The 12,458-nt window shown below is 43.7% G+C and overlaps 1 non-coding gene and 1 pseudogene across 1 annotated transcript; both read right to left on the bottom strand.

The window, feature by feature from the left end:
- Positions 1–420: 420 nt before the first annotated feature.
- LOC128585570 (calnexin-like) lies at positions 421–1,215 on the bottom strand (annotated as a pseudogene).
- On the bottom strand, positions 1,188–1,291 carry LOC128587074 (small nucleolar RNA U13). The gene has a single exon (XR_008380496.1). It is a non-coding gene; the product is annotated as a small nucleolar RNA U13 (small nucleolar RNA).
- Between the last annotated feature and the right edge of the window lie 11,167 nt (positions 1,292–12,458).

Genomic DNA, 12,458 nt, shown 5'->3' with positions numbered 1-12,458 from the left:
AGCACTAGACTGTTTCTTCCCAGAACAACGGAAAAAAAAATAACAAGGAACACAGGCAGAGCCACGGTCAAAACATGACCAGCCAGAACCACGAGTGATATTCAGCTGCCTCTGTGGTCTGCCCCACTGTGCATCGCTCGACAGCCTCATCAACAGCTTCTTTAGGCCCCATCTGTCATTGGCCCAACTGTCAACTACTCTGCTCTAGGCACAGATGATAAAGTTGTCTAAAACAAGGTCAGAGGTTATGGGCCACAGCTTCAAACCAATAGCACTAAAAAGAATCATTCTGAAAGGTTCAAGATCTTCAAAGAAATGTCGATCTGGTATTCTCTTTGGTTTTCAGAAATTCCCTGGCAGTGAGGATTGTCCATTATAGGAGGTTCCATTTGCCCTGATAATAGGGTTGTTGATCGTAAGTCACTGCCAGGCACCACACCCAGGAGCTGACTCACATCTTGAACTGGCCATCTGAGGACCCTCCCATTCTCCATCCGTGTTCCTTGTCCCAATCCTCTGGTTTCTCTGCATCTGGACCAGGTATGCATTTGGGATCATCATGTAACCAGACTTCAGGTTTTGTGGCCTCTTCATCTGGAGTCTAAGCAGGGGCATCTTCACCCCAGCCCTCTGGCTGGACAGCACTGAGCTTTCATCCTGTCCCCAGGCTTCTGGTCTTCTGAGTTCTCAATTTCACGTGAAGGATTTACAGCAGGAGTCTCACCATTTAGCACATTTCCCCTGTTCACAACAGATTGGTCAACTAATATTTCAAAACTATTATGTGGTTTCAAGATTAATGTGTAAAGATATGTTTTCTTGGCAGTAAAATAGGTCTTCAGATCTGCATCTGGCCTCTTCACATGCTTTTCTTCATAAATGCTCATCAGGGTTTCTGTGGTGGAAGCTGAAGGGCAATTTATAATCTTCTCCTCTTTTGTTGGGACCAAGCATAATTATATAAGGAATCTTGTCATAGAACTGATCCAGGCTGAGTGATTTAGAAAGTGGTTCCACGTAGGAATCACCACATTGTATTCCAGTTTGGAAATTAACTTCAAAGGGAACAATGAGAGGCCCAGTGTCAAATAGGAGGGGCTTGTTCAGTGTAGTGGAAATGACATGATACTTGGCCTGAGACACCAATACAAGTCTTTTATCACCTGGAAGTTTTTATTTTTTTTTCACGTCAGACCGGTAATGTACAGACGTCATAACAAGATGTGTGGGCCGTGCGTCTCACGCATGCGCATGAAAACCCAATCATCAGGCTTATGAACTACAAAAGGATCTCACCTGGAAGTTTGGATTCCTTATCTCACCTGCCTCCTGCTTTCCATCATACTTGGCAATTTTATCATCATTGTGTTCTTTCTAGGTTTTGGGGGGTTTCTCTTTTGTTGAGAAAGACTGTCACTCTGTTGCCCCAGGCTAGAATGCCCTGGCATCAGCCTAGCTGGCAGCAACTTCAACTTCCTGGGTTCAAGTGATTCTCCTGAATCAGCCTTCCGAGTAGCTGGGACTCCAGGTGCCCGCCACAACAGCTGGCTAATCGTTCTATTCTCAGTAGAGATAAGGGTCTTATTCTTGCTTAGGCTGGTCTCAGACTTCTGAGCCCAAGTAATCCCCCTGCCTTCACCTCCCTCACCTCCCAGAGTGGTAGGATTACAGGTGTGAGCCACTACACCCAGCCTCTTTCTAGGCTTTGGATAAAAGTTCCTCTGTCAAAGGAATTGGTAAAATATACTTTCTCTGTTGGAATTGGAACTTTGTAAGTGACTTTTGGAGATGGAAGAGGAGTGCTGGTATCTGGTGTGGAGTTTTCTACCTCTCCGGTGATCCAGGTCATCCTTGTTACCAATCACATCAGACTCATGTCCATCATAAGGATAGACCAGTGGCCAGCAAAATGCACAGTAAAACTTCCCTTCTATGATCTCGAGCCTCCTGGGGACTGTGCTGGTGTAGCCCAAGTCTTTTCCACTTCCACAGTTGGCCCTGTGAAGCAGTGGAGATAGAGCAGAAGAGACCCGACTACCAGGTGCCACAGAACCAAGAGGCCTTAGCTACCACTGCCATGAAGAGCCCCACTGCATCACTCCCTGAGCCCTGTGTTCCTTTTCTTTTTAAATGGAGTCTCACTCTGTTGCTCAGGCTATAGTGCCATGGCATCAGCGTAGCTCACAGCAACATCAGACTCCTGGGTTTAAGTGATCCTTCTGCCTCACCCTCCTAAGTAGCTGGAACTATAGGCAACCACCACCACATCCAGCTAATTTTCTTTTTTTTTTTTTTTGGCTGGGCTGGGTTTGAACCCACCACCTCCAGTATATGGGGCTGGCGCCCTACTCCTTGAGCCACAGGCACCACCCTCATCCAGCTAATTGTTCGATTTTTCCAGACATGGTGTCTCACTCTTGCTCAGGCTAGTCTCAAACTCCTGAGCTCAAGGGATCCACTCACCTTGGTCTCTTGGAATGCTAGAATTATAGGTGTGAGCCACCATGCCTTACCTTATATTGTTTTTCTTAAAGTAGATTATCTCTAAGCCCTCAAAATACTTGTAAAGAAACTAAATGTTCTACCTCCTAGTCTGATGAACCTTGCAGCCTTTCAGATCTACCCAGACCATTTACGCAATGTTAGAACCAAAAGTTACAGTGGAGAATCTGACCAGTGGTAATTTCCATTAAGTGTGTGTCATTTTTTTTTCCCAATGACTTATCCATGTTGAACATTTTGATGCCAAAGATTTAGAAATTTTCCCTTCCGCATCCCCAAACCTCCACCCTAGTAGTTTTCCTTTTCACCCACGCCTCTTCATTTCCTGATTCTGGCCTGGACTTGAAGCAAAGTTACCTGAGTTCAGCCAGAAACACTGTTATTACAATAGTTTTGGCCTAATAGGGGCAGGAAATACCAACAACCTTATGTGAGCTCTTCCCCAATGGAGAGTCAACCTGAATGCATAAAACTGAGGCTCTTGCCTAATTCAGATGACCGCTCAGATTAGGTCTGGACACTTGGAAACACCTTTCCTCCTAATCTTTTGAGGCCACTGGGTAGAGAAGAAATCCCCATAAAGAACTGGAGCGACCTTTTTTTAAAAAAAAAAAAAAGTAACCCCCCGAGGAAAAACAAATAGCATTTCTACTTGAAACACTTTTCCAAATACTAACTTTAATTGGTAAATATTTAGAAATAAAATAAGATTTTCAGCAAAAATAGAGAAGATGCAATTCTTATTACTTGAGAAAAAAGTATCAGATTTAATGTCCAGTCCTCATAGAATTAAGTAGATTCACTTCTGTCCCGGGCTCCCAGATAAAACAGAGAGAGAGAGAGATTACCCATGCCTTTTCCTTTAAGGAAACTGCCTTATCCTCCCCTAAAGACCACAAGCCAAACCCTAAAACACATTCCACAAGGCTAGCCATCTTTCTTTCAGTCAGCCATGTCTCTAACAAACGAAGTCATCAAATTTGTGTTATAAAGTTTGAAACTTAACCCTCTTCTTCAACACCACCTTACATACCTGACGCAGGTATTTGTAATAATCTCTCCCTTACTTCCACCTTGGGGAATTTTGAAATCTTTATTGTTGTTTGCAGTATTTGACATAATTGTTTTGTAGCTCTGTGTACTATGCTAATAAATATCATTCAGGTGAAACAAACATTTTAGAATTTGAATTGGCCTTGTTGTGACCTGCCGGATGAATCACTCTGGGTTCCCAGCACTGGCACACGGCTGTTCCCCGAATTAATTGGGGAACCCTGTTTACACTGATTCAACTACATGCCTGGGCTGGGCTATTGGAACCGCTTTGAGGAAGAGCTCTGAGGCAGTCCTGCGGGTGGTTACCCCTTGCCCAGAAGTCTAAATGATAGTGGAGGCTCTGGAAGGAGATTGTCAAAACAGCTACTTTTTCTCTTTGTATAGCTGGTTCTGAGCATATTCCATGGATTCTATTTATTTAGTTCCCAGATATTTTGGAGTTGACTCATCAACCACTGGGAATGGTCTCAAAACAGACAGTTGGAATGGGCAGAGAGGGGCCTGGTGACTGGAGGGGGGCCAGAGAATGTCTCCCGCAGAGTTCCTTCTGCAGAAAAAGAACTCAGGTCTGTGTCTGTGAAGAGATGACTGATTGAATAAATGAGTGTAACGTACTAAGGAGCGAGCAGACACAGGATTGGGAGCTAAACTTTCTGGGGAAAGTTAGACAAGACCTTGCTAATCCCAGTGGCATCGACTTGCCTCTTCTCAATTGTACTGGTGCTAAATTAATAAGACTATCACTGACGAGCAATGCTACTGAAATCTCTTTTATCCATTTTACAACTTACTGCCCTGGCTGTTTTCCTCCGCCCACACACTATCTACCTTTCACCCTTTTGACTATTTATTCCAGTCTCCTCCCAAATTAAAAGGATTAGGGAGGGGTATGAAACCAGTTTTTCTCTTAATTGGATACTCTTGTGAAAATGAGAGCAGGAAATGAGGGGTAGGGAAGAGAAAAGAGAAAAGAGTACAAAGCAATTTGGATGCAGCTGTGGGTTTCAGGTTGTCAGAGAGCAACTTCACTCCCAGTTAACTGAGGGTGGAAGAGGTAAGGTCTACCTAAGCCATTTATTTTCTTTAATAATCCAGGAGTTTGCCCATCTGTCAGGCTCAACTCTATAATCCCAATCCCACCAAGCCTGGGAGCAAAATGGAATACAAAGAGTAAGGAAGGGACCTCACCACGTCACAAATGAATAAGAAAACCACCGAAGAGGGCAGGGAAGAGAAGAATGAATCTGAGTTGGGAAGGAAAATTTTGTGTATACTCTAAAGGCTAAAGACAGAAGAACTATACATGGAAAGTTCACCAAGTAAATCTGCATCTCCTAGGTACGAGTCAGCAGTTCTGAAACTTTCATGTGCATGCTAGGATTCAACAGAAGTCACTCTGCTGTGGATAAAGAAAAGTTTCTCACCGTGAGAGAAAGGAGTGTCAATTTAGGAAAGAGGAGGGGCAGCAAGAGAGAACTCTGTGATCGAACCCAGAGGATCGGGATGAAGTCGTGGATTTAAGTACGAGTGTGTGTGCGGGATGTGTGTGCGTGCGTGCACATACACGGACCGGCTACCGTTAGCAGAAATGACCTAGAAACCTACTACACTCTCCACCATTTTTTGGAGGGCTCATCTCAAGTTCTGAGAGGGTGAAGGACAATTGATTTTGTTGGTGTTTTTAAAGGAAGTAGATACGAGGCTCACACTGAGAAATACTATTCCAGGTGGGGCCAGCAAGGAACAGCACTAGGGCAGAACACAGAGAAGAGGAGGGAGGTGGGAAAATGCCAACTACAGATCACGAAGACCCTGCTCCCCAGACACCTCCATCCAGGAGCCATGGTCTAGGTCCTGCAGACTTCATTTTCTGCATTAGACTTCTGTGTCATTTTTGACATATTCTTAATTCATACATTTGTTTAAAGGTGAAAGGCTTCCTGTTTAAACTTTGTGGAAGAAGATCAAACCTCGACTTTGGGGATACTTTTAAGCCATCTTTGAATTAATGAATCATCCAAATAAAAAGCACAGCAATCCCTCACGCAGATAGACTCAAGGAACCACAGGCAGCCAAGTTACTTTCTCCAGGGAACTTTCCAGTTATTAGTCACTTGCACATCTCAGAAGAGAGATTAGTCAAACAGAGAGGCTCGATGCCACATAGAGTGAGTGAGTCACTGCCGGTGTTGTGAAGTCTCGGAGGGGTGCTGACAAGCAATCCACTCCTCCGTTTCCAAAGAAGGATTTATTTATGCATGAGTTCAAGAATGAGGGAAGAGAACTTCATACCAGACGGAGACATGAACTAGCAGGTACCCAAAGACCTATGTTGGTGGAGAATGTGGTGGCAACGATGAGATCTATGATTTTTCCAATCTAGGATTTTTTTGTTTGTGTCTTACCACTTCATAGAGTAAAAGGCTTCTACTCAGCCAGGCGAGGTGGCTCACGCCTATAATCCTTATAATCCTCCAAGGTGGGAGGATCCCTTGAGCTTAGGAATTCAAGACCAGCCTGAGCAAGGACAAGACCCTGTCTCTAATAAAAATAGAAAAATTAGCCAGGCATTGTGGCAGGGGCCTGCAGTCCCAGCTACTCAGGAAGCTGAGGAAGGAGGATCACTTGAGCCCCAGAAGTTGAGGCTGCTGTGAGCTAGGCTGATGTCATGGCACTTTTGTCTAGGCAACAGAGTGAGACTCTATCTCAAAAAAAAAAAAAAGAAAAGCAGAAACAACCTTCTACTCTACTAAGTTTCCCTGTTCTGTAACTTCTCTCTTAATCGAACGCACAGCTCCAAGAGACCATGAGGGTTTAAATTAGACTTCGATGTGCTTATATCCTTTGCCTGATTGGGGATAAACCTTCTGAGAGATTGACACTAGAAATATAATAGGAATTTGAAAGAGATAATCATACCTACATTATAAGGTAAAAAGCTGAACCCAGCCCCGGCCAAACTGCAACAACAAAAAAATAAAATAGCTGGGCGTCGTGGTGGGCTCCTGTAGTCCCAGCTACTCGGGAGGCTGAGGCAAGAGAATCGCCTAAGGCCAAGAGCTGGAGGTTGCTGTGAGCTGTGATGCCACAGCTCTCTACCGAGGGCAACAAAGGAAAACTCTGTCTCTAAAAAGAAATAAAAAGCTGAACCAGGAGCTAACATAATTGTGCACAACTCTGGTTTGGATCTCAAAACTATGCACCTAGAAAGAGCATCACTATCTTTTTTTTTTTTTTGAGACAGAGTCTCACTCTGTCACTCTGGGCAGAGAACCGTGACATTATCATAGCTCACAGCAACCTCAGTCTGTTGGGCTCCAGCAGTCTTCTTCCCTCTGCCTCCCAAATGGCTGAGACTACAGGTGCCTGCTATGACACTCAACTAGTTTTCTATTTTTTTTAGTAAAGATGGGGAGGGATCTCACTCCTGCTCAGGCTGGTTTCAAACTCCTGAGCTCATGCAATCCACCCACCTCAGCCTCCCAGAGTGCTAGGATTATAGGTGTGGTTTCTACTGCACTCCAGTGAAAGAGCATCACTATTCACAAAGTTTACCCCACAGTAGAGGTGGGAGTTCAGACTATTGATATTTAGTAATAACTGTATTTCTGGGTGGTGTCTATGGCTCAAGGAGTAGGGCACTGGCCCCATATACCGGGGGTGGTGGGTTCAAGCCTAGCCCCAGCCAAAACTGCAAAAAAAAAAAAAAAAAACAAAAAACTGTATTTCTATGGAACAAACTGAAAATGTTATTAGTATAGAATAATTACTAAACCTAAAATCTAGGACTCATTCACTCAACAAATACTGTATCATACTCTATCTAGTCTCTAAGGAAAGAGAGATAAGCAAAAAGATGGGCCTTGCTCTCAACAAGCTTATGAATGGGAAGAGGAAATATGAGTAAAACTAACCAATAAGTCAAGTGTGGTGGCTCACGCCTATAATCTTAATGCTCTAGGAGGCCAAGGCAAGAGGATTGCTTGAGCCCAGGAGTTAAGAGACCAGCCTGAGTAAGAGGGAGACCCCGTCCCCCCCAAAATAGAAAAATTAGCCAGGCGTTATGGCAGGCGCCTGTAGTCTCAGCTATTCGGGAGACTGAGACAGGAGGATCGCTTGAACCCAGAAGTTAAAGATTGCAGTGAGCTAGACTGACGCCATAGTACTCTAGCCTGGGCAACAGTGAGACTCTGACTCAAAAAAAATAAAGAAGAAAGAAAAAAACACACACAATAAAACAGTTAGCCAATAATCTGATGCTACGAACGTGTGAGAAGGACAAAGAACAGCATGAAGGAGGTAGCATTTAACCCTGCTGGTGTCAGGAGTGGTAAAGAAAGGGCCTTGCAGAAACCAACACTAGTGGTCACTGGGCAGCCTTTCAGAGAAAGGGAGAGGAGGATGGGAGTGACAGGGCTATCTTGGAAGCAAAGATAACAACAGGTGCAAAGTAATGGAGGCATGAAATAGTATCTTGTCCTATAAAACTAGAAGTCAGTGTCTCTGGAGAGTTCAAAGGCAAAGCAACAGGAAGCAGAGTGATGGGAGCAGGTGAAGCTGGAGGGCCAGCAGCTGACCAGGGCTACCTGTGTCACACCCACTGTCACACTCAGCCTTGATCCAACAGGCAAGTGAGAGGCCAGGGAGAGACTTTTCCAAGAGACATGGTCAGACTTGCACTTTGGAGAGATGCCTCGAGGTGACAACAAAATGAGAGAAATTACAGTGACAGCGTGTAGCTTTTATAGTCTCTTTTTAATCTTCTAAGTGGTATTTAAAAGCATGAAGCTGCCTTGTCTTCTGATTCTTCACACCCCATGCCAATCACTAATGACGACTTTCAGTCCCGAAGCACAAATTGGCAGCAGTGGCATGGACTGGAGGGGGAGGTTTTAGACTGCCACCATGCCCACCTCCTTCTTACCTGCTTCTTCAGCCATCCTGGATAAGCATTTTGTCTAAGTAAAGATACCACGCTTGCTCTGCCAGGTCAGCTTGCGACAAGGCTCTGAGACCCCTTTTCTATCCATCTGCAATTCTAAGTTCCCTTAACAGAGTGTGAGAAGTCTGGAGCATCCACTGAATACCAGCAAATGAGTCAGACTCACAGGTAATTGTTAGGTTCTTCAATAAATTAGAGATGTCATAGCATTCTTGCATAAGGCCCTATAAGAAACCTTTCATCGGAATCCCACTGGTCTACCACTGTATGCATGCTCCTGAAAGTTTGGCCATTGGATGAATCCTAAGCTGAATTTCCCAAGGCTCTTCTCAGGTATCAGTGTCCCATGATCATATTCTATCTGAAAACTAAAATGATAGAACAATCCTATGAAACAAAATATGGATGATCATTTTGCAAGCCCAGAATGAATTTCTTTCTTTCTTTCTTTTTTTTTTTTTTTTTGTAGAGACAGAGTCTCACTTTATGGCCCTCGGTAGAGTGCTGTGGCCTCACACAGCTCACAGCAACCTCCAACTCCTGGGCTTAGGTGATTCTCTTGCCTCACTCTCCCGAGTAGCTGGGACTACAGGCGCCAGCCATAACGCCCGGCTATTTTTTTGGTTGCAGTTTGGCCAGGGCCGGGTTTGAACCCACCACCCTCGGTATATGGGGCCGGTGCCTTACCGACTGAGCCACAGGCGCCGCACCACAATGAATTTCTGTAGTTCTTTCAAAACAGAAAATGAATAGCTACTCATAAATACCTTCCTCTGTTATATACATTTTAAATAACTTTGGTTAAATGTATACAATCACTTCAAATGTCTCTTTTGCAATTTTAAATATACGTGCCTATTTACTTTTTATTTCCTTCTTTCTTATTTTTCTTTTTTACTTTTATATTCTGCTTAGCTGTTTCCAAGTGGAAGATTGTTAATAAAAACTTAGAACCCCCTTTCCTTTTTAAAAAAATTAGTAACACCAGCCTGAGCAAAGTGAAACCCCAATCTATACTGAAAATAGAAAAACTATGGGCATTGTGGTGGGTGCCTACAGTCCCAGCTACTTGGAAGAATGAGATAAGAGGATTGCTAGAGCCCAAAACTTGGTTTGAGGTTGCTGTGGGCTATGATGCCATAGCACTAAACCCCAGGGTGACTGAGTGAGACTCTGTGTCAAAAAAAAGGATAAAACTAGTAACAGTCTAAAGCCACACCACCACGATCATGCTCAATCTCTTCTGAAAAAAGTTAGTAACAATTAGGCAAGGTAAACATACCCTCTCTCTTTTTCTCATCTCATTTGTAGGACTGTCAGATTTAGTAAATAAAAATATAGTACATTCAGTTAAATTTGAATTTCAGGTAAACAACAAACAATAAGTGTTTCTTATAAAATATTTGGGACATATTTATAGTAAAAAAAAAAAGTTATTGTTATTTACCTGAAATTCAAATTTAGCTGGAAATTTTGCATTTTATTTGGCCAACTCATCAAAAAAGGCCTTAATTTATGATATTTTGGTTAGGATATCTAGCCTGGAAAAAAAAAAAATCTTTCCAGCTTTATAGAATATAATATGGAAAAGTTTGATAACAAATAATTTGATGCCAGTAGAATATTCTACAGCCATTGCAAAAGACATTTTGTGATAAGTGTATCCTAACAGAGAAAAACATACACTATGGATTAAAAGAAAGCAACTTGCATGATTATATAATAGCAATAAAATGAAAGTAGCTAGCCCTCATAGAATGCACACTATGTTCTCACTGCTCTTTTGTATGCGTATTAACTAGTTTAATACTCACAACATTGTGAGATAGATGCTATTATTACCTCCAATATAAAGATGAAAAATTAGGCCAGGTGTGGTGGCTCACACCTGTAGTCCCAGGGCTGTGGGAGGCGGAGGTGGGTGTATTGCCTGAGCTCGGAGGTTCGAGACCAGTATGAGCAGGAGTGAGCCAGAGTGAAACCCGTCTCTATTAACATCTAAAACAGCCAGACCTTGTGGCGGGCGTCTGTAATCCCAGCTACTGGGAAGGCAAAGGGAAAGAGAATCGCCAAAGGAAGAACAGTTAAAAAAAGGGCGGCACCTGTGGCTCAGTCGGTAAGGCGCCGGCCCCATATGCCGAGGGTGGCGGGTTCAAACCCGGCCCCGGCCAAACTGCAACCAAAAAATAGCCAGGCGTTGTGGTGGGCGCCTTACCGCCTTACAGTCCCAGCTGTTCAGGAGGCTGAGGCAGAAGAATCGCTTAAGCCCAGGAGTTGGAGGTTGCTGTGAGCTGTGTGAGCACGGCACTCTACCGAGGGCCATAAAAGTGAGATTGTCTCTACAAAAAAAAAAAAAAAAAAAGCCTTTCGGCCAGAGACGCCATCTTCCAGTAATTCACCAAAATGACAAACACAAAGGGAAAGAGGAGAGGCGCCCGATACATGTTCTCTAGGCCTTTTAGAAAACATGGAGTTGTTCCTTTGGCCACATATATGCGAATCTACAAGAAAGGTGATATTGTAGACATCAAGGGAATGGGTACTGTTCAAAAAGGCATGCCACACAGATGTTACCATGGCAAAACTGGAAGAGTCTACAATGTTACACAGCATGCTGTTGGCATTGTTGTAAACAAACAAGTTAAGGGCAAGATCCTCGCGAAGAGGATTAATGTTCGTATTGAACATATTAAGCACTCTAAGAGCTGAGATAGCTTCCTGAAACGTGTGAAGGAAAATGATCAGAAAAAGAAGGAAGCCAAAGAGAAAGGTACCTGGGTTCAACTGAAGCGCCAGCCTGCGCCACCCAGAGAAGCCCACTTTGTGAGAACTAACAGAAAGCAGCCTGAGCTCCTGGAACCCATTCCCTATGAATTCACGGCATAATAAGCATTTAACATAGCACACAGGAGTACCAGTGGACCCATGTTTTTAGGAGCAAGAGCCTATTTATTCCCCGTGAGCTCATGGCATAATATGTGTACAGCAGGGGCACACAGGATAACCAATAGTCCCCATGTAACAGTGATACAAGGTGCTGGGACCTATTTCCCATGAATTCAAAAGTCAATCAACACTTTGTCACATTTAATGGCAAGGTGCCTCCCTGAGCTGCTGGAACCTCTTCCCCTATGAATTCATGGCATGGTAGATACAAATAATAGCATAAAAATGTTTCTTGTTCATTCACTACAAGTGTGTTTTTTTTTCCCCCAAAGAAGTATTAAAGCAAATTTTAATGTGTCCTAAAAAAAGAAAGAAAGAAAGAAACTTCAAACGAAGAAGAATGAACAAGCAAGCTGAAATTAAAAATTAAAAAAAGATGAAAAAATTAGATACCCCCAAAAGATATATGTGTCCACTTAAATATTACATATTCACACATTTAAAGAGCATATTATCAAAAAGCAAAGTGAAGAGAAAGGACTTGAAGAAGAAAATATAATAAGCTGTCACACTCATTATTTTGGGTAAAAATATAATGATTTCCAAAATATTTTTTCCCTGTAGTTTCTGTATTTTCCATAAGAACATACATTACATTTCAAATAAAAGGATAATACAATTCAAATTGAAAAAAACTCTAGGCTGGCTCGGCTCCTGGAGCTCAGCCGCCAGGGCGCCAGCCACCTACACGGGAGCCGGGTTCGAACCCAGCCCGGGTCGCCAAACGGTGATGATAACTGCAACAAAAAACAGCCGCGTGTTGTCGCGGGCGCCTGTCGTCCCAGCTACTCGGGAGGCTGAAGCAGGAGGATTGCTGCAGCCCAGAGTTTGAGGTTGCTGTGAGATGTGGCGCCACGGTGCTCTACCGAGGGCGACAGACTCTTGTCTCCCAAAAAAAAAAAACCCTCCGGGCTGCGGGCCGGGCCGGGGTGGGCGCAGAGCCGCGCGCGGGGAGGTTGCGCAAAACACCCGGTCGGTCCGGCGAGGGCGCCGCGAGCGGGCTCGGATCAAG

The sequence above is a fragment of the Nycticebus coucang genome, chromosome 5 (genome assembly GCF_027406575.1).
Source record: "Nycticebus coucang isolate mNycCou1 chromosome 5, mNycCou1.pri, whole genome shotgun sequence".
NCBI classification, from domain to species: domain Eukaryota; kingdom Metazoa; phylum Chordata; class Mammalia; order Primates; family Lorisidae; genus Nycticebus; species Nycticebus coucang.
The sequence above is the reverse complement of the archived record's forward strand: the minus strand, read 5'-3'. Positions and strand labels throughout refer to the sequence as shown.